Here is a 19,750-nt window from a genome sequence, read left to right as displayed (position 1 = left end):
ACACGCAAGACAACTTAAATTCGTCAGGCTTGAATACGAACGGATATAGGACGTCAATCCTCCCTGTAAACCTGCAGGTGTTCGCAAGTAATTCACGCTATCTCCTTGGGCCCTTTTACCGCTGCCGCGCGTTGATGTAAAAGTACAGTTCTTATCAGCAAGTTGTCAACTTTCTTCGGATAGATAGATAGATAGATAGATAGATAGATAGATAGATAGATAGATAGATAGATAGATAGATAGATAGATAGATAGATAGATAGATAGATAGATAGATAGATAGATAGATAGATAGATAGATAGATAGATAGATAGATAGATAGATAGATAGATAGATAGATAGATTATTTCCTATACTACCCAAAAAGAACCAATTTTTCCGCGGTCGTGAAAGTGTTTAACGACTCCGTACTTGAAACGGAAAGGAAAGGTGTTTTGCATTATCTGAAGTGCCGTCAGTTGCTGCTGCTATGATACACGCTCCGGAAACTGCACGTTTCTTTACACAACGTCTGGAAATAAATACCACGATTGCTCATAGGATTAGCGTAAAATTATTTATTTATTCATCAGTAGTGCACACCAATGTGTAGCCAAATGAGGTAACTAGAAATATAGTGCCACCACCTATAAGAATGTTTGACCGTGAAAACGCGAGAAGTGCGTTGCTTATTCTCGTTTACATTGATGCCGTAGGTGCAGGACTTGCAGTGCCTAGCCGCAGAGGGAGGCCGCGCAGCCACCACCAATACCTCTCTCTGACTCGTGCGAAGCATGATCACCCCGCAGGGCCTCTTCTGAAGGTATGACTCTAGCTTCGGATTCAGCAAGACGAACCGCTAAAGTCCCTGCAGTGAGAAAAAGACACGTTAGAATTCACTGACATGCGCGAGCAGAGCACAGAAAAGTATGCTAGTCTCCCTTTCTCATACAACAACACTTAGGAGAAACGTTTATAGGTGCGAAGGAAAGAATGTTCATTGCAGAAGTGTTCTTTCAATATTATAAGCATATTTCTTTTTTTATAGTAGCAGCACTACAGTGACCACTCCAGCAAGACAGTCAAGCATGACGTTAGAGTTGATTGGTTGATGCGTAGTTGTACTTGGCACTAAGAGCCCATAAAAAATGAGCAGATTGCATTCGGACGGCAATCACTATTCAATTTTCCTGGTGTCTCTGTTAAACTTTACATATACAGCAACGGGCGTGGCAGCGCTTCGTGGCCATCATCTCGCGCTGCTAGGCTCAAAGACGCTGGTTTCCTTCCTGACCATGGTGCCCGCATTTCAGGGTATTCGGAAGGTATGGACGTCGGTGTACCTGGGCTCAGGTGCTTGAAAAGAAAGTTTCATTGAGCGAGCTTCCCAGCGAAATCTGTTGTGTGCTTGCAACAGTCAGTCGATTTCTGTGTCGTAGATGTCGAAAATGTCGCACATGCTGAAAATCCCACCGCCGTTCTTTCTCACACGCATCCCTCGCAATCAGAAAAAGACGTACTAGTAGGATTGAAGCGGGATATCTTGAACAAGGCACACTGCGTGGCAGATCATAGTCTATTCGAGGATATTGATTGATTTGTGGGGTTTAACGTCCCAAAACCAACATATGATTATGAGAGACGCCGTAGTGGAGGGCTCCGGAAATTTCGACCACCTGGGGTTCTTTAACGTGCGCCCAAATCTGAGCACACGGGCCTACAACATTTCCGCCTCCATCGGAAATGCAGCCGCCTCTATTCGAGGATAACTCCGAGGCTTCACAAATTCTTGCAAAATGTGAACAGCATCCTCGATCAGCATCCGAAGAGCCACAAAAGTGGGCGAATTCACGGGGGTGAACTGTCCGGAGGACGGATCGTACGCCACGTCGTGATAGACGATGTGCGCACAGTGCTGGCGTGGGTACTGGATCGGGTTGTTCAGTGAGCGAGACATGACGCACCGCAGTGGGCGAGCTTGTGTGGGCTGTCCGTTTTGTGTGCCAAGATTGTTTAACTTGTCTTGTTGGTCCGCGGCGTTGCGTGCGCCTCCCAGAGAGAAGCTTCCCGAAAAATCAGACCAGGCGCTGGCTGATGGGCGTTGAACGCCGAAGGAAGGTCTGGACGTGCGGCTGTTGATAGTCCGCGCTGCTGCTGGTCGCCATTGGACACTCCAAACAGGACCACTAGCGCCATGAACACTGCGCCTGCGATGAACGCAAACAGCCGACAGGACAGCAGGATGGACTACCCGCCATCTTCCGTCTCTTGTTTTTTGACGGGGCTGCCAGAGCGCTGTTTGGTGGTGCCGTCGGTCATGGTGCCCCCGGTATCTTCCTGAGGGTCGGTCCTTCTCAACCACGCGCCCCGCCCGAGCTCCCGCAGACACGCGGATAGACAACGTAAACCATAAAGTAGTAAGACAAAATCTCGAGTGTACGCACTCGAGATTTTTTCGGCAAATCTCTTTCTTTCTCTTTCGGCAAATCTCTTTCGGCAAATCATTACGACTAATGAAGAAGACAGAAAAGACGGTAATTCATTACTGCCGGCAAAGGAGAAAGAAAAAAATGGCAGCATATCCACGGAGTGAACGATGGGTAGTGGGGCGAAACATCCGTCCGTCCATTCGATCTTGCTTCCGTCCATCCACGCGTGCGTCTGTGTGGCCGCCCGTGCGTCCATTCGCCCGTCCATGCGTGTCCGTGCGTCCGCACGTTCATCTGTGCATCCGTCCCTGCTTTCGTCCATGCATCTGCTCCTGCGTCCGTCCATGCATCCATCCGTCCGTCCATGCATCTGTCTGTGTGTACATTGGTCCACCTATTCAACTTTCAAAGTACCACCATCTCGCATCTTTTCATCATATATTCCTCATACAGAAGCACCGCCATCCAGCGGATTTTCCAAAGACTGAACGAGAGGAGGCACACGAACACTTTCTTACGGCTTGCCCTCCGTGTCGACTTCCCACCTTTAACCACCTCGAGTTCATGGTATATACTAGTTCACTGTATTCATGGCACTGCGGCCCAACGCTCGCTAAACCTTTCTAAAACCTAGGAGGTTACGCCCAGCGAGTATAAAGTAGCAACCCTTTATTGTCTTCTGTGCGTTGTTGAAAAATAAAAATTCGCAGCGTGCGCGTTCACTAAAAGCCGAATTCTCCTGTCTCTCATTCTTTCTTAGCATCTATTGGCGTGTACATTGAGCACTATCTTTTATTGTTCAACAACGCACAGAAGAAATCTCTCACCGGCCCCACCTTGGAGGTCAAAATGTTATACTTGTTACACACTACTGCAACGGCTACGAGGGACGAACGGGTGTCGCAATATAAGGCTTCGCCCCTAAAAAAACACACACCCCATAAACTGCCAAACGGGTGGGTGGTTTTAAGCTTCCCAGCCGTTACAATTGGTTCGGCCAGAATTTATCACTTGCAGCCACACCATCAACAAAGTGTGCAGCTACGTAAGTGCGCATATTTCCTCACTGACGCGTGGGGAGTGACTCGATACTGAGCAAAATGATAAGTTATGACGCAGTGGGCAGTTCCTTATTTGGCAATAGGGTGTCTCACGGTGGAACGAATAACGTGCGATTGCACTTGCAGAAGTCGGCCCCCGCTATTGCGGTGTCGCAGATATTTGGGAAAAATAGCAATTGTTGGCGCACTACGTCCCAAAACGACGCTATGATAGTTGCTATACTGTAGAGGCGGGAAACTTCGACAACTTGCGGTTCCTTAACTGCACCTGACAACACTGAACCTGACTAGTCTAGCATGTCATCCTCCATCGAACACGTGGCCGTCATGGCCAAGATTCAATCCAGCAGCCTTTGGGTCACCCATTATTTACTTAAAGACTCTATCGCGTAACTGAAACTGATCTCCAAAGTCGTGCTTTGTCACTTTTCACAAGAGATCAAACACGTCGTCAATGTCATGCATCACGTTGTTTCTTGTGCGTTTCATTGGTCCGCTGTAATTGTTTTTATTCTGTGAGTATTGACACAATGAGCACAATTAAGCAACAATACCCTTACAATAGTAGGTACATTTGCTGTGCAGATGGGCACCAGAACATGCGTAGAAACACACAGAGGGTGCTATCATATGGTTTCACAACAAAAGACAAAGCGGTGACCCCTCATTTCCAGTCTTTGCATGCAAATGCTGCCGTAAGCACAAATAAGAATAAATTAGGAGCAGCGGTTTCAAACGAGTTCCGTGATAAGACGTGCGGTAAGAGGAGTAATCTATTTTGTGTGGCCAGTAATGTTAAGTTTGTTTTTTTTTAGAATAAAAAAGTGGCGTTTTGGGACAATTTTATTATATGCAATAAGTTGTGCACAGGTAATAATTGGATCGACGACGTAAACCAAAAGCACTAAGACAAAATTACTGATGTACGCAGAGCTCCTTCCGCTCTTTTGGAAATTCTTTACAGCTCGTAAAGAAAACAAAAAAACACACGAAGCCAACACGTAATCAAAAAAAAATATTATACTAACCTGGAAAGGCATGAAATAGGCTCTTCTTGCTGTGACAAACATTTGTACCAGAAATTTTCATTAAACACGAAATCGCAAAAGCAAATGCAAAGTTTTGAAACTGAACTTGTCTTGCCAAGAACTGGTATTATTCTTTTTCGTGTAAAACTTTTTTTCGACAAAGCAGTGTTATAGTAGTATCTGTACCACCATGATTACCTACAATTAGGATCTACCATTAGAGTCAAATCAGCGAGATACTGTAGCCTTTCAGGCTATGATCCCGAATTTTTCACATATAGAATTTCAGTCTTATAAAGTGAAAACTGAAGAAGGCCTATCCCTTTTATTTCAATTACGTGTTATCAGAGAAGAATACTTGTCGTGGAAGCGTCGCGGCTGCATTTAAAAGTATCGTTACGCTGGGGTTGAAGATCGTCTCACTTCTGTGCTAATTGAGTTTCGCAGAAAATGTTGATGTGCTCCTTTAGAAAACAAGAAAAAACTTAACAAGAAACACTGCAGGAAACACCACGTTTGTACCAGTCCTTTCAGTCGCAAAGATATCCTCTGCAAGTTGGATTCAAGCTTGAAAGCTCCACAGTCGTGTCCTGAATGTACCAGATGTGGAAAAAAACAGCTCCTATTTACTTCACAAATAAATTGGTGGTTTTTATCAATGACGTATGTTTGTATTTCACAAGTACTATTAGGCTAAAAACGTATCGTACTGAAATATATTTTTTCAGATTGAATACCTTGCAGAAGAATCGACATTCGTGACAGTATCAATGCAACATGACACTACAAGCTATCAAGCGCATGTTCCCGGCATTGTGTAGTGGCTCAGTTTTTTTTCTTTGCTTACTTATGATGGTTCGTTCCAGCCTTACGCTTGCTTTCTAAATAAATATAAACAACTATCTTTCTACAACTGACAAATACATACGCCATGATTGTCGCATATGACCACAGTCATGAAACATTGCTTATACTTTGCCGTAACTAGAGTGAACTAGACATTTTGAATTGCCATAGCTCTGTGCAGCCCCACGTGAGGCTTATACTTCCTCAAACAATACGGCATAACATGCATGACTCCAAGAAAACTGAAATAAGACACAAGGCTTGCTATGTGAATAATTTTATCCAGTTGTCTGCCAAATCAGCACAATTCAAATGCCCGAACGTTCGAATACTCTCTAATCAAATGGCCTTAACTCACCTAATAAAAGCAGAGCACAAATGGTGAGCATAGTCATAGCCACGACAGCCTTCATGATATTCCAACTACTGCAATAATGGAAAAGAACATGCAACGTTAAAACATTCATACATTAGCCCAAAACGTACGTAGCCACCATGAAGTCACCTTATAAAACAGATTAGAACGCAACGAGGTAAAAAAGTGTTCATGAGCATTATAATGCAAATAACCTTTTCGGGTGATAAAGCTGTTCGGACGATTATTACGACAGATATATATTTATGCGTTGAAGTTATTAAAAGCCGAAAGTCGGTGCAACTGCCATTCGACGTCTTTGCAAGACATCTCTGTGGTGCGGACAGTGGCGCTCGGAAACGGTTATGTCTATAAGAGCACCTAACTTGAGCATATAGGATATATGATGTGATTGTTTACTGGCCGTTCATGTTTAACTCTACAGAGGTACTGCACGATCTGTTGGTTTGAATGCAATAACAATGAGGTGAAATAATAAATGATATTCCGCAAGCTAAGTGAAATGCGGCTGTTCAGGTGCGGTACAAAATGAAGATATTAGCACAAGTAAATGTCCTATACAATAAAAGAACATCAATTTCCCTGGACAATTATGCATATTTTGTTAAAATTACGACTGTAACTGATGAACCATCTCTACATGTGTTCCCGGCAAAAATTATTTTTTTCGATATGCGCAGTTGCGCATTTTTCACATCCTTTAAGTCATAGAGAAAATATAGAGAAGCGCAACTAGGCAGGACACAAGGAAAAAACAGATGAAAACAGGTACACACTAACTACACTGATTTTATTCAAGCCAGCTTTTCAGGTTTCTATATCAGCAAGCTGCGCAGTCACACTGCCGCAACAACCAATACAAATGAAAACGAAAAGAAAAATCAAAGAAGAAAACATCTGCCTAGGAAAGTGCATATCAGAACAAAAAGTTAGAAATCGGGCAGTTTAAATAACACGGGTCAATAATGCTGTTGATTGACGTAATTCTAGTGCAACACAATCCGTACGGCGATAGATGTGTACAACTACTTCCCTCTTACCTCTAGCTAATTCATTGGCTTATTGCGTATCAGCTCATGCCTTTGATTTTCTTTTATCTAGGTGAATACGAGTTCTTACCATTTTACGGTCACTGCATCGGATATTGCCAACTACTTCTACATTCTGTACAATGAGTGTGCACACAGAATTCAATTTCATTTTTAGTTTCGCCATATCGCCACGTCCACTTACGGTTAGCCTGTTTTCTGAAGAAAATACTCAAGTTCCGTAAATTACTACGTTCTAATCACTCTAATAAAAACTCCCTCTGGCGTTTCTAGAGCCGATGCCATAAACCCCACTGCATAAACTGCGGCCTGTTTCTTGCCTACTTTGGAATTAAAGCCCCCATCAGAATAGTTAACTGTGTCTTTACTTTTTTTAATTAGTGACTCTATGCGTTCATAGAAGCGTTCTACCAAATTGTCACCATGGCTCGATGTAGGTGTGGAGGCTTGTGTCACCTTCATCTTGTACCTTTTTGTTAAACCTAATTATGTTAAACCTAATTATGACTTTATAGTGTTGGAACGTCATTGTGGAATAACCTACCAGTGGAAGTGAAACAACATAATGCTTTCACATTATAGCTCAAACGTCATTACAAAGAGCTCTATTAGACTACTGATAAGTTTCGTGAAATGATGAAAAGTGACATGATTTTAAACTAATGTTTTGTATGCTGACCAGGAATGCTATTACCAGATGTACAGAAATATTAGATGTATTACGTTAAGTATGCAAACCAAAAACGTGTTCAAAGTATAGTGTATAAGTTGGATTTTTCCTCTTCAATGTGTTCGGTATCTGTGTATAAGTGATATGTTTATCAAAACAATCTGCATCTTAAACTAAAATGTCGTTCATTATACAACTCTTTCTCCTGCCTCTAATTAATGTATGTTATAATTGCATGGATCCATACTAGCATTCTGCTAAGGATCCAGATGTTGCTAACATATTTTTATTTACTGTATGTTGTTTATTCATAATAAAGTTCAAAGTTCAAAAGTTCAAAGATACTTGCCACCCTCTCACTGGTGCTATAGTATTCATCTATGCTGCCAGCCTAATCTCGTGCCTAACCCCCCCCCCCCCCCCTAGTTCTTTCCTGTCAACTAATCCGAGTAGCATATATCTTGTCCCCTATTCAGCAATGTATAAACCTCACTTGCATTCCAAACTTCGCTGAGTCGTAATAAGCCGCATTTAACACTCTCTAATTCCTCGAATAGGAAAGCAAGACTAGCCTCAATAGATCGCTTTCTAGCGTTGAACGTAGCGAAGTTCAGATTCAAATGGCGGCCTGTCCAGACCGAGAGATCCGTAGCATGCTCCACTGCAGTGCATGTCTGACCACCGCTTTGTACATTAGCTTCACAGCCGTGGCGATTGAGGGCCAAGAGTTTTTCGGTACTTTTATAAAGTGGCTTTTTTATAGTGGCCAAGTAGCGCCCCAGTTTGGCCAATTCTGCTCTGGCGAAGAAATGCATCACTGGGTGGTCGTCAGTGAAGCCGCACCCCAGACCTCTTCTTTCTTTTATTTCTTTGCGATGTTTTATCACCCGTTTTAAGAATATATACGATTGGGAATGGTGCGACATCTGCATTCAAATCAATCTTTATCATTGCACGCTAGGGTGCCGCGCTATCACCAAGTATGGGGTTCTGTTGCTCTTCTTAGCACTGGAGAATACCACCTGACAGCCTACCAGCTCTCAACGGCAAATGACTGGTAGCTCGCCTGGATTTTTATTGGCTGTTTGAAAATCCATAATTTCAATAAAAAAAGCACGGCTTTAAACCTCTCACCTTGCGAACTTAGGCCGACTTACAGCCGTCGTGCAGCCTACTTTACTTCATTGTATAAATTGAAATCATCCCTCAACGAGTATGACTCCCACTAAAGACACGCTAAGAATATTGGAAGAACGTCTTTTTGCTCTGAAACAATTACTTGTAAATTAATAATGAGGTATATATGAGCAATTCGTCTTCGCAATTGATTTTCATGGAAACCGACAAGGTGGTTCAGTGGTTTTAATTACCGACCACTGACCGGAAGATGACGTGATTGAATCGCGGCCACGGCGACTGCATTTTCAAAGGACGCAAAAAAGCTTGAGGCCCATGAACTTCTATTTAGGTGCATTTTAAAGAAGCCCAGGCATTCAAATTTTTCGGAGCCTTCCAGTGCGGCGTGTGTCATAATCATATGTTGAGCGCTCTAAGGACTTTACACCCGATCAATTAATCATTTTCATGGAAGTCGAACCACATTTTTTCAGAATATCATAATATGGTTTAAAACCACTCGCTACATTCGGTAATAATGCTGTTGAAGAAATACAAGGTGACTATATTTCGGCCAGATCCATTATGCCTGTCCGACGACGGGCATGGTCTATTGGCAACTATCTACAAATGTGATTGTCGGGCCTCTCCCATAGGGTGGCAGGGGACTAGTTGCGTAAGTTATTTTTTGCTTAATCTGCAGGAAGCTGAGGTGGCCTTTGTCGTACGACACGAGAAATAGTTGTGCTATGTGCTAATGTAGTTTTACCTTGTAATATCACCTCATTTGTTTTATCAAGATTAACTACATTCTAAAGCTATGTTTTTTTTTTCACTATAAAGCACGCTAGTAGCTGGTTGAATGTCATCCTGCCTCCTTATATTGTTGTCTGACGCGTTAGTTGCACCTTCTGATATCAAGAATTATTCATGCTTTCTTGGTAAAGACATGTCATACTGCATCACATATTTTGTGAAGGCATGCAGGCAATACGGAGATAGCTGCATAAAATGTTGTGATCAATTTTAAAGCGGACATGTCAACTCACTTTAGGTAGAGCGTAGTGCCGCAGAGTGCATATAGCAGCTTTACTTCGCCTTTATTTAAAGGCTGTACATTTTCGTAAAAACAAAATACCACACCGGAAATTCATCTATTCATGTCGTCAGCATGGCGCTAAAGGTTCGAGGTCATGCACCGCACGCCGCACTTGCGGACGGATGTTCGGAATTTTTCGCAATGGCAGTGCTCATCTGGAAAAGGAAGAACCACTGTAATGGTCAAAATATCAACAACGAAAAGACTCATAAATGAAAGAGTTAATACAAATCGCTCTATATAGATATGGTAAACACCCGTTTAGTCAAATAACAGACCACGTTTATGAGGAATTTTATGTATACCATACAGTTAATAAATTGCGCTCGCCAATGATAGGAGGCACCAGATTAAAAAGCCGCTAGTTTCAAATACCTTTCTATTTTTTATGTTTTACAGCTTCATCGCAGTCTGAGAAACTGAGTGCTGAGATGCATAACTGTATATATACAAGCAATTAAGCCAGCGGAATATCACGGCACACAGCGGCACGTTCCCTAAACGAAACTTTTCATGACATTCCGTCACAAAATGCACGAATTTCCCACAAAACGCAGGTTTGATAACTCATGATAAAACCACCACTGAATGGAAACTACTGTAGTTTTAATTTGATATTGTTCGTCTATGGAATACATCAAACAAGCAGACAGGCAGGTCTGTCGTCAGTCCCAATAACCGGATGTTAGCAACGTGTGACGAGAAAAGGTCGCTGGACAGTGGTTCAACGCTTCTAAAAAAGAAAAAAAAAGAACACGGGATGTCAGTAAACAGAGCGGAAAGTTGTTTTGAAGAGGAAAGCACTTTTCTTCGTTTTTGAAGAGCTGGAGCTGAATTAGAGAGTCCCACTTCACCTATTGCAAGTGCCAATTATTAATGCATGCGGAGTTGTAAGCGTATATATTGGACTTTGCACGTGTTTACTGAAGGTAAAGCTTCCAAGTGTACTGTTTTGATTAACTAGAAACACAAATATGGAATTGGGCACGCTTGAGTGAGCGTTTAAAAGCCATAATAGGAATGCTTTTGACGGCATGAGTCGTAGTTTGAGCTAAAGCACTACACGGGCTCGGGCCTACCCAATAAGCCGGGCCCAGCCCAGCCCGTGGGCCGTACAAACTATATTTCACGGTGGGTCCGGTCCGACCTCGGGTTTGAAGTTCCGGCCATAAGGCCACGCCAGGGTTCGAGGTGGTGCGCTCTAGTCGGGTTGAGCTTAAGCTTGGCGCCCTAGAAATCTTGATTACCGACAGAGGCGCGGACTTTACTGGGGAGCTGATTCAGGCAATCTTGAGATACAGCGAAACAAGCCCCCTTAAGACTGTCGGATGCATGTGTGACCGAACATTCCCACGTTATCGCTGGCGCTCACGTTGCCTCTTGAATAAGTTCAACATCAAGTGTAATGCCAGCAAATTTAACACAACGTTCTAAAACAATGACGTAGGCGCCCAACTATTTCAGAGCACCCTGCGGCATACGGTCGTAAGCGTTTAACAGTTTTTGTGAACAAAGCCCGCTCACATGGAAATAAAGAACCAGGCGCGTGAGAATTAGACAAACAGCGTAAACGACGGCCAGATTGAAGAAAAAACAGGACTAAGCGCTAACGGTCCACACTTCTTATTGGAAAAAATTAAGGCAGCTTCACACTATAGACACATTTCATCTTTGTAAACACAGGTAGGCCGACGTCGACATTACGGATAAAATTACAGCGACATCCGCACGCAACTTCCGTCATAAGCGCAGAGGAATGTGATGTGCGCCAACAAACCGACGTTGTGAGACGCCATAAGCGTTATGAAAGCCATTAGCGCTGAGGGCTGTGATGTGCGCCAACATACAAAACTAAGTTGTCAAACGCGACTCACATCCAATCGCGACGCAGTTCATCGGCATACCGTTTTAGGGGCGAAGCTCCTTAAAGCGGCACCCGTTCATCCCTCGTAGTATTAGTCGTAGTGTTTAACAAGTGTTACATTTTGACCTGCAAGGTGGTGCCAGTGGGAGATTTCTCCTGTGCATTGTTGAGCCAAAAAGGCAGCATATTCACGAACTGAATGATGGAGAGTGGGACGAAGCATCCGTCCGTCCATTCGTTCTTGCTTCCGTCTGTCCATGCGTGCGTCTGTGTGGCCGCCCGTGCGTTCATCCGCCCGTCCGTGCTTGCGTCTGTTCGTGTGTCCGCACGTTCATCTGTGCGTCCGTCCCTGTGTTCGTCCATGCATCCACTCCTGCGTCCGTCCATGCGTCCATCTGCCATGCAGCAATCCGTGCATCCGTCCATGCATCTGTCTGTGTGTTCGTTCGTCCACCTATTCAACACTCCAAGTACCACCATCTCGCATCTTTTCATCATATATTCCTCATATAGAAGCACCGCCATCCAGCGGACGTTCAATGGACTGAACGAGAGGAGGCACACGCACACTTTCTTACAGCTTGCGCTTCGTGTCCGCTTCCCACCTTTAACCATCTCGAGCTCATGGTTTATACTAGTTCACTGTATTCATAAAACTGCGGCCCAACGCTCGCTAAACCTTTCTAAAACCAAGGAGGTTACGCCCAGTGAGTAAACGTAGCAACGCTTTCTTGTCAGATAGTGCTCAATGTACATGCCAATGGCTGCTAAGGGGGAATGAGAGACAGGAGAATTCGGCTTTTAGTTAACGCGCACTCTGCGAATGTTTTATTGTTCAACAACGCACAGAAGAAATCTCCCACTGGTACCAACTTGGAGGTCAAAATGTAAGACTGGTTACACACTACTAATACGACTACGAGGGCAAACGGGTGCCGCTATAAGGAGCTTCACCCCTAAAAGTTCGCGGCGTGCGCGTTAACTAACAGCCGAATGCTCATGTCTCTCATTCCCCATTAGCAGCCATTGGCATGTTCCAGTAGAAAACGTTAGTAGAAGTAGAAGTGTTAAAAGATGACTTCTTCTGTCTCTCATTCCCAGTAGCAGCCATTGTTTACCTCCAAGGTAGTGCCTGGTGAGATTTCTCCTGTGCGGGATTAAACAATAAAAAAATTTTTGTTCAAAACGCCGTTCTTTGTAGAAATAAACCAATGAAAGACGCCAGATGTTTTCTCAAAGCAAAACGAGAAGACGTCAGTTGTTTCTAAAGCAAACCAAAAAGAAGACGCCAGCTGCTTAACGAAAGACGCAAGGTGTTTTCTAAAGCAATGGTTTTATAATCAAAACCATATCGATACAGGTTTGTAGTTGCCGATGATCGTTGCCGTCGGTGCGCGCTCGTATGGTACACTGATCACTATCTGACAGGAAAAGGTTGCTACATTATACTCGCTGGGCGTAGCCTCCTTGGATTTAGAAAGGTTTAGCGAGCGTTTGGCCGCAGTGCCAAGAATACAGTGAACTAGTATATACCATGAACGCGGGGTGGTTAAAGGTGGGAAGTAGGCACGAAGCACAAGCCGTAAGAAAGTGTGCTTTTGCCACCTCTCGTTTAGTCCTTGGAATGTCCGCTGGATGGCGGTGCTTCTATATATGGGGAATATATGATGAAAAGATGCGAGATGGTGGTACTTGGAGTGTTGAATAGATGGACGAATGGACACACAGACAGATGCATGGATGTACGCATGAACGGACGCAGGGGCGGATGCATGGACGAACGCAGGGATGAACGCACGAGCAGACGCACGCACGGACAAGCGGATGGGCGCATGCACGGTCACATAGACGGACGCATGGACGATGGAAGCAAGAACGAATGGACGGACCAATACTTCTCCCCACTCTCCATCATTCACTCCATGGATATGCTGCCATTTTTTTTTCTCGTTGCTTGACTGAAAACACCACATGCACCGGTGAAAACCGAATAGAAACTGCGGTAGGCAGGGCGTCTTATGCTTACCAAGACAGCGCAACCGAATTTTCGTGGTGTAAGTCCGGTGGAATTTGTTCATAGGGAAGCCTGAATAAATAACGGAGCTGGTCAGCCTTTCCTGTTTCTGTTCTGCTTCCCTTTCTTTTTCTCCTATCGTTCTTCTTTCTTTTTCTCGTTTCTGTTTCTTCTGTCTACACTATCCATTTCTATTTATTTCTTCCTTTACATTTATATTTCTCTTCCTTGATTTTCTATACTTTCCTTACTATTTTTTTCCTTTCTATTTGGCGCTTGCTCCCTCTTTTTTTATATTCTGATATGTGGGCTTGCCTGCACTAGACCAAGTGACGACAACGTGCGACAGCCCGGCCACCTCAAGGGTTCCTCACTTACTATCATCATCGGGGCGCTCAAACACCTAGCCGATAAAGACCCCTCTATTCCACGAAAGCCCACACAGTAAGCTGCAGATGGCGATGCAAAGCATGGTTTAGCCTACTGTAAACGATGGAGGGCATCATTCGCTCCTGCCCTGTTGTTGCTACTAAATGACGCGTGATGACGAGCCGCTACCACAGGATCGGGCCTCTATCGAGAATGTCAGAGGGCTTCCTTTTTTCACGCACTATCGAAGGTATACCGGCCCTACGAGCGTCCGCCCAGTTTACGGTTTCTGCAGACCTCGCCCCACCTGTAGCTGAACGCTTTGTCTTGTGCTGACCTCAGCGATGACAAAGCACTATCTCACTCTCTTTTTATTTATTTCCTAGAGTCTTTGCTTCTCCTTTCCCATCTCCAAACAAGCTGAGCAGTGCGCCCGACAACAGGAACCAAAAAATAGCACCCTTTTAAGGGCGCAGCTTCTTATAGCGGCACCCGTTTGTCCCTCGTAGCCGTTGTAGTAGTGTGCAACAAGTATAACATTCTGACCTCCAAGGTGGTGCCGGTGAGAGATTTCTTCTGTGCGTTGTTGAACAATAAAAGATAGTTCTCAATGTACATGCCAATGGATGCTAAGGGGGAATGAGAGACTGGAGATTTCGGCTTTTAGTGAACGCGCACGCTGCAAATTTTTAATTGTTCAACAACGCACAGAAGACATGGAAGGGTTGCTACGTTATACTCGCTGTGCGTAACCTCCTAGGTTTTAGAAAGGTTTAGCGAGCGTTGGGCCGCAGTGCCATGAATACAGTGAACTAGTATATACCATGAACTCGAGGTGGTTAAAGGTGGGAAGTCGACACGAAGCGCAAGCCGTAAGAAAGTGTGCGTGTGCCTCCTCTTGTTCTGTCCTTGTAATGTCCGCTGGTAGGCAAAGCTTCTATATGAGGAATTTATGATGAAAAGATGCGAGAGGGTGGTACTTGGAGTGTTGAATAGGTGGACGAACGGACATACAGACAGATACATGGACGGACGCATGAATGGCTGCACGGACGGACGGACGCATGGACGGCCGCAGGAGCGGATGCATGGACGAAAGCAGGGGGGCGATTCCACGAGAGACCGACACAGGTCCAAAAGTTGATAATATAGATTCCGTTGAGTATTTTACATTTCGTGTACCTCTCACCAGGTAGCCCTAAAGTCAACTTTGTTTTATCATTAACGGCATAACTTACGAGAAAAAAAATGTCAAATTTCACCAACACGGGGGCACCAACTTCGTCACCTGTCATTTTCGAAAATTGCAGATGCTATAAAAAGACAAATATTTTTGTTTCAAAGAAGATATTATTTACCTGAAATGCATCTCTAATGAAGAATGAATTCATAGGGTTTCAAGTTTGTAGACCTTAAGAAAATAGCTTTTATAAATGTCTAATTTTGCGAAAGTTTAAATTAAGTTATGTATTCCCTATTTTTTTCTCCGAAAGTAATGCAAGCACCGTTTGAAAACTTGACACGTTTTAAGGATATAGTGTGTTCATCAGGTACATAAACTATTGCTGCCGTAGGGCAAATGTAATTTTTTATATATTGCCTCAAAATTCTCATATTGGCAAAAGTGTACTGCAGTGAAATTTGAATAGCAAAAAAAACCCCATCTTCGATTTTTCTTAAAATCTTGTAAATAGACGACTGAAGGCCATCATACAGTAATATAGAAAAACATGTTGCAATATTTTGTTTTTAGCGACAATATTCGTGGTACAAATCAGAGATTTTCGAGAATGCGCTGATAAGTTGAGAAATCTAGAAATTGGAACGGAAAAGTGGCAATGAGCTTCAAATGCGAGTAAACGTGACGCATTTGGTGAAGAAAGGCTATTTTAGCACTGTGACAAATACTTACCCATGAAGGCGCATTTATGCTCCTGATAAGACAGCTCTAATGGAGGAATTCTTCGACACTGTAACTCAGTGGCAAAACATCTGTCTATATTTGCAGATGAACTCAAACATGAAAATGTTCCAACGCAAGTGTTGGGTCTCGCTAGAAAAAGTATATGCGCTTGAAGTACCCTCGCTGGTATTTTGGTGGTGACTGCGTGAAACAAGAAATGCGCTCAAAATGGCTGCCTCTTTTGCAGATCACATTTAGCAGTAGGTGACGCTAACAAAACACGACCACGATCAGTGCCCTCAGATGTGCTTAGCTAAACATGCCAAGAACGTATGCCTAGAACACGTGGCAACAATTTCCACTGGCTCTTCTTAAACTGACGTATTGTTTCCAGCTCGTCTGCATTTGCACACAGCAGCTTGACATTCTTCAGCTTCGCGCTAATTTGCACCACCACTTGGGATGATGACATAATCACAGCTGAGCTTGCCACTCTGAGGTTGTAGAGCATAGCTTGATGCTTTAGTAGGCCACCAACGCCGTCACAAGAGTTCTTGCCATGTCCTGTGGCCGAAAAAATCCACTTTGTTGATATATGATCTTTCTGACATAACTCGAACAAATGGTACTTGTTTTTGAAGTGACTGCATGCACCATCAGAAACATAAGTAACATGCGTGTCAGGCTTAAGTTGTTTCTTCATATAGTTGTGGATTATTTGTAGTGCAAAACAGGCATGTGCAGCATCATGGCATGTGTCATCACTGATGACGGCAAAACTTTGAATCGATTGCTTCCTTGTGACGACACACGTGAATATAGACACCTGTCTTTTGTGCCAGTGATACGACTGTACCTCATTCGGTGAAAGGGCTGTCCAATTTTCGGTGAAATCAAAGTAAAAAATGCAAGATTCTTTTTCTTGGTTCTCTTTCGCCTGGCGTATTGCTGATTCTTGAATGTATCTTATGTAATCATGGGTAATCCACTTCACGAACCATAGACTTAGGTCTCGCAGAAAAGCACTTGCCTCGGCTGTTTTTTCTTTACTAGATCGCCATTTTCCCATACTGCATAGGCTACCTCAATATATTCAGGGAGTCGTAAACATGTGGCTGTCAAAGCGTCCTCCTTAGCACATTAGTCACAATGGCCTAAAAAACAATCACTTGTAGGGGAGCTGCAAAGACATAGTTCTTTCAAGAAGTACGCCGTGTAGGCACCATCGGTGACGTCTTGTAGGGCAGAAACACCCTCCGTGGCATTAGCACAGTATATACAAAGGCACACTTCTTGGTGTGGTGCAAGAAGAACCCACTTCGGCCTCAGTGAATAAAACTTCGAGAGCCCAATAGACGTGTTCGAATTAGCTTCTCTAAAGAGACGGTAAGCCTCTCGCACCGAACGGGTCATAAACCTTTTCGGAACAAGCTCCTTTTTTCCGTCAATGATAACAGATACTACATCTTTTTTGTTGGGACTCTGCCGAGAGTAGCTATACTCATCTTTGGAGTCGTAAGCCATAGCTGCCCGGACGTCCATTGGGTTCAGCCGTGTCCTTTTTATCGCATTTGGTGCTAACCATATCCGCGTTTTGCGCGCCAGCGTCGGGATCTGTATATCATGTAAGCTGACAAGCTTTGTATAAGCGCTGGGAGTTGTCGGCGCTCTATATCGCTCGGCAACAGTGTCAACAAACGCATGCGCTCTTGATACGAAAAACACGATTTATAGGCTTGCTTGAAGTTCTTGAACCACTGGGCACACGCACTGCATTTTAGATCTGATGGTTGAAAGTGGTGGTTACACACGTTACGGTGGCATTTCACGGTTACTGTAGAATTGCTGCTAAGTTGTCTTGGCTCTGCATGAACTTTGCTATTTTGCGCATGCAGCTTCTCCAGTCGCATATTTGACAATGCTTCAGGCGTGTTTACGCACCGCTCTTGACTTCTGCCTTTTCTTCTACCGGCAAAAACTCATCAGCTGTTTCAGCTGAGAAGCCATTAGACGAAGACAGCATATCTCTGAGGCGTCTGAAGCAGTTCTGGCCGACGTGGTCGTTGTTATGTGCATGGCGGGCAGCTTTCGGCAAAAGCTTCTGGAGGGCAAACAGGCCGATGTCTTCGACCTTGCGGAAGTTTCTTTGATAAGGTATTTTCTTTTTATGCAACATGAGGTAATCTGAACAAACAACTCCATCTCGTCTGAAGTGATCAACCATCGCCACGCTCCTTGAGGCTCAAATTACTGGCAATACAACTATGCGTGAAACCAGCAGCACGAAAGTGATCTATCTGTAGTCTGTTCCTATGTCTCTCACCTTTAATGAGAGCTGACTTAAAACAGCGTGCGCAAGTATCCACAGTGCTTATGCAAAACTGAAGTATAGTACGTTAAAATGAATTTCACAATGTTTTGTCGATAATGTTACGGGAGGCGTGATCTTTGTCCCTACTTTGAACCATAAGATCTAAAGCATTGCCTCCGAGATGCGGCGCACAGCAATTCATCTGTAGAGCAGACCACGGATGACAACTTGCCCTAAAGCGTGTTCTTCAGTCTAATGTGGTAGTCTTCGTGCCCCAAATGATAAAAATTTGTTATGCATCGTTTATGAACTCATTCAACATTCAATTTTCTTACCCAACTTGTTGCAAACACATGGCCGTCACAGCAGCTCCATCTCTGTGTCAGTAATGGAGAGGCACAACATATTAGAAGTGTCAGTGCTCTACGTATAAGAGTGTATTCAGATACTGTAGAATATCGTGTTCAAAATAGTTACTTCTATCTGCTAAAACAGCCTTTCTTCACCAAATGCGGTCACGTTTACTCGCGTTTGAAGCTTATTGCCGCTTTTCCGTTCCGATTTCTAGATTTCTCAACTTATCAGCGCATTCTCGAAAAGCTCTGATTTGTACCACGAATATTGTCGCTAAAACAAAATAGTGCAACATGTTTTTCTATATTACTGTATGATGGTCTTCGTTTGTATATTTACGAGATTTTAAGAAAAAGTGAAGATGGGTTTTTTATTATTACAATTTCCCTGGAGTACACTTTTGCCAATATGAGACCTTTGAGGCAATATATAAAAAATTACATTTGCCCTACGGCGGCATTAATTTATGTACCTAATGAGCACACTATATTCTTAAAACGTGTCAAGTAGTTAAACGCTGCTTGCATTACTTTTGGAGAAAAAAATTGGGAATACGTAACTCATTTTAAACTGTCGCAAAATTAGACATATTTAAAAGCTATTTTCTCAAGGTATACAAACTTGAAACCGTATGAATTCATTATTCATTAGACATGCATTTGAGGTAAAAAATATCTTCCTTGAAACAAAAATATTTGTCTTTTTATAGCATCTGCAATTTTCGAAAATGACAGGTGACGAAGTTGGTGCCTCCGTGTTGGTGAAGTTTGATATTTTTTTCTCGTAAGTTATGCCGTTAATGATAAAACAAAGTTGACTTTCGGGCTACCTGGTGAGAGGTACACGAAATATAAAATACTCAACGAAATCTATATTATCAACTTTTGGACCCGTGTCGATCTCTCGTGGAATCACCCAGGGACGGATGCACAGATGAACGTGCAGATGCACGAACAGACGCACGCACGGATGGGCGGATGGAGCGTGGGCGGCCACACAGACGCACGCATGGATGGACGGAAGCAAGAACGAATGGACGGACGGATGCTTCGCCCCACTATCCATCATTCACTCCGTAGATATGCTGCCATTTTTTTCTGTTTTTCTTTTCCTCAAATCACTCTCTCTATCCCCTCTTCTCTCGCTAAGTCAATCGACGACGACAGTTTACAATCACAGCATAAAACAGCCAGGGCGGTTGATCGCTGTGAAGAGAAAACAGCGCTAAAGAAACAGACGAGAGGGAGGCACGACACAGGCGCTGAACTCCCAACTAAAAAA

The 19,750-nt window shown here is 43.6% G+C and overlaps 1 long non-coding RNA gene across 1 annotated transcript; it reads right to left on the bottom strand.

The window, feature by feature from the left end:
• Positions 1–538: 538 nt before the first annotated feature.
• Positions 539–9,794, bottom strand: LOC119159885 (uncharacterized). Its single transcript, XR_005108149.2, has 3 exons — positions 9,605–9,794; positions 5,703–5,770; positions 539–848 (listed from the first exon to the last, which is right to left on the bottom strand). It is a non-coding gene; the product is annotated as an uncharacterized LOC119159885 (long non-coding RNA).
• Between the last annotated feature and the right edge of the window lie 9,956 nt (positions 9,795–19,750).

Source organism: Rhipicephalus microplus, unplaced genomic scaffold, assembly GCF_043290135.1.
Source record: "Rhipicephalus microplus isolate Deutch F79 unplaced genomic scaffold, USDA_Rmic scaffold_23, whole genome shotgun sequence".
Classification (NCBI taxonomy): domain Eukaryota; kingdom Metazoa; phylum Arthropoda; class Arachnida; order Ixodida; family Ixodidae; genus Rhipicephalus; species Rhipicephalus microplus.
Note: the sequence above shows the minus strand (reverse complement) of the source record. Positions and strands in the feature narration are given on the sequence as shown.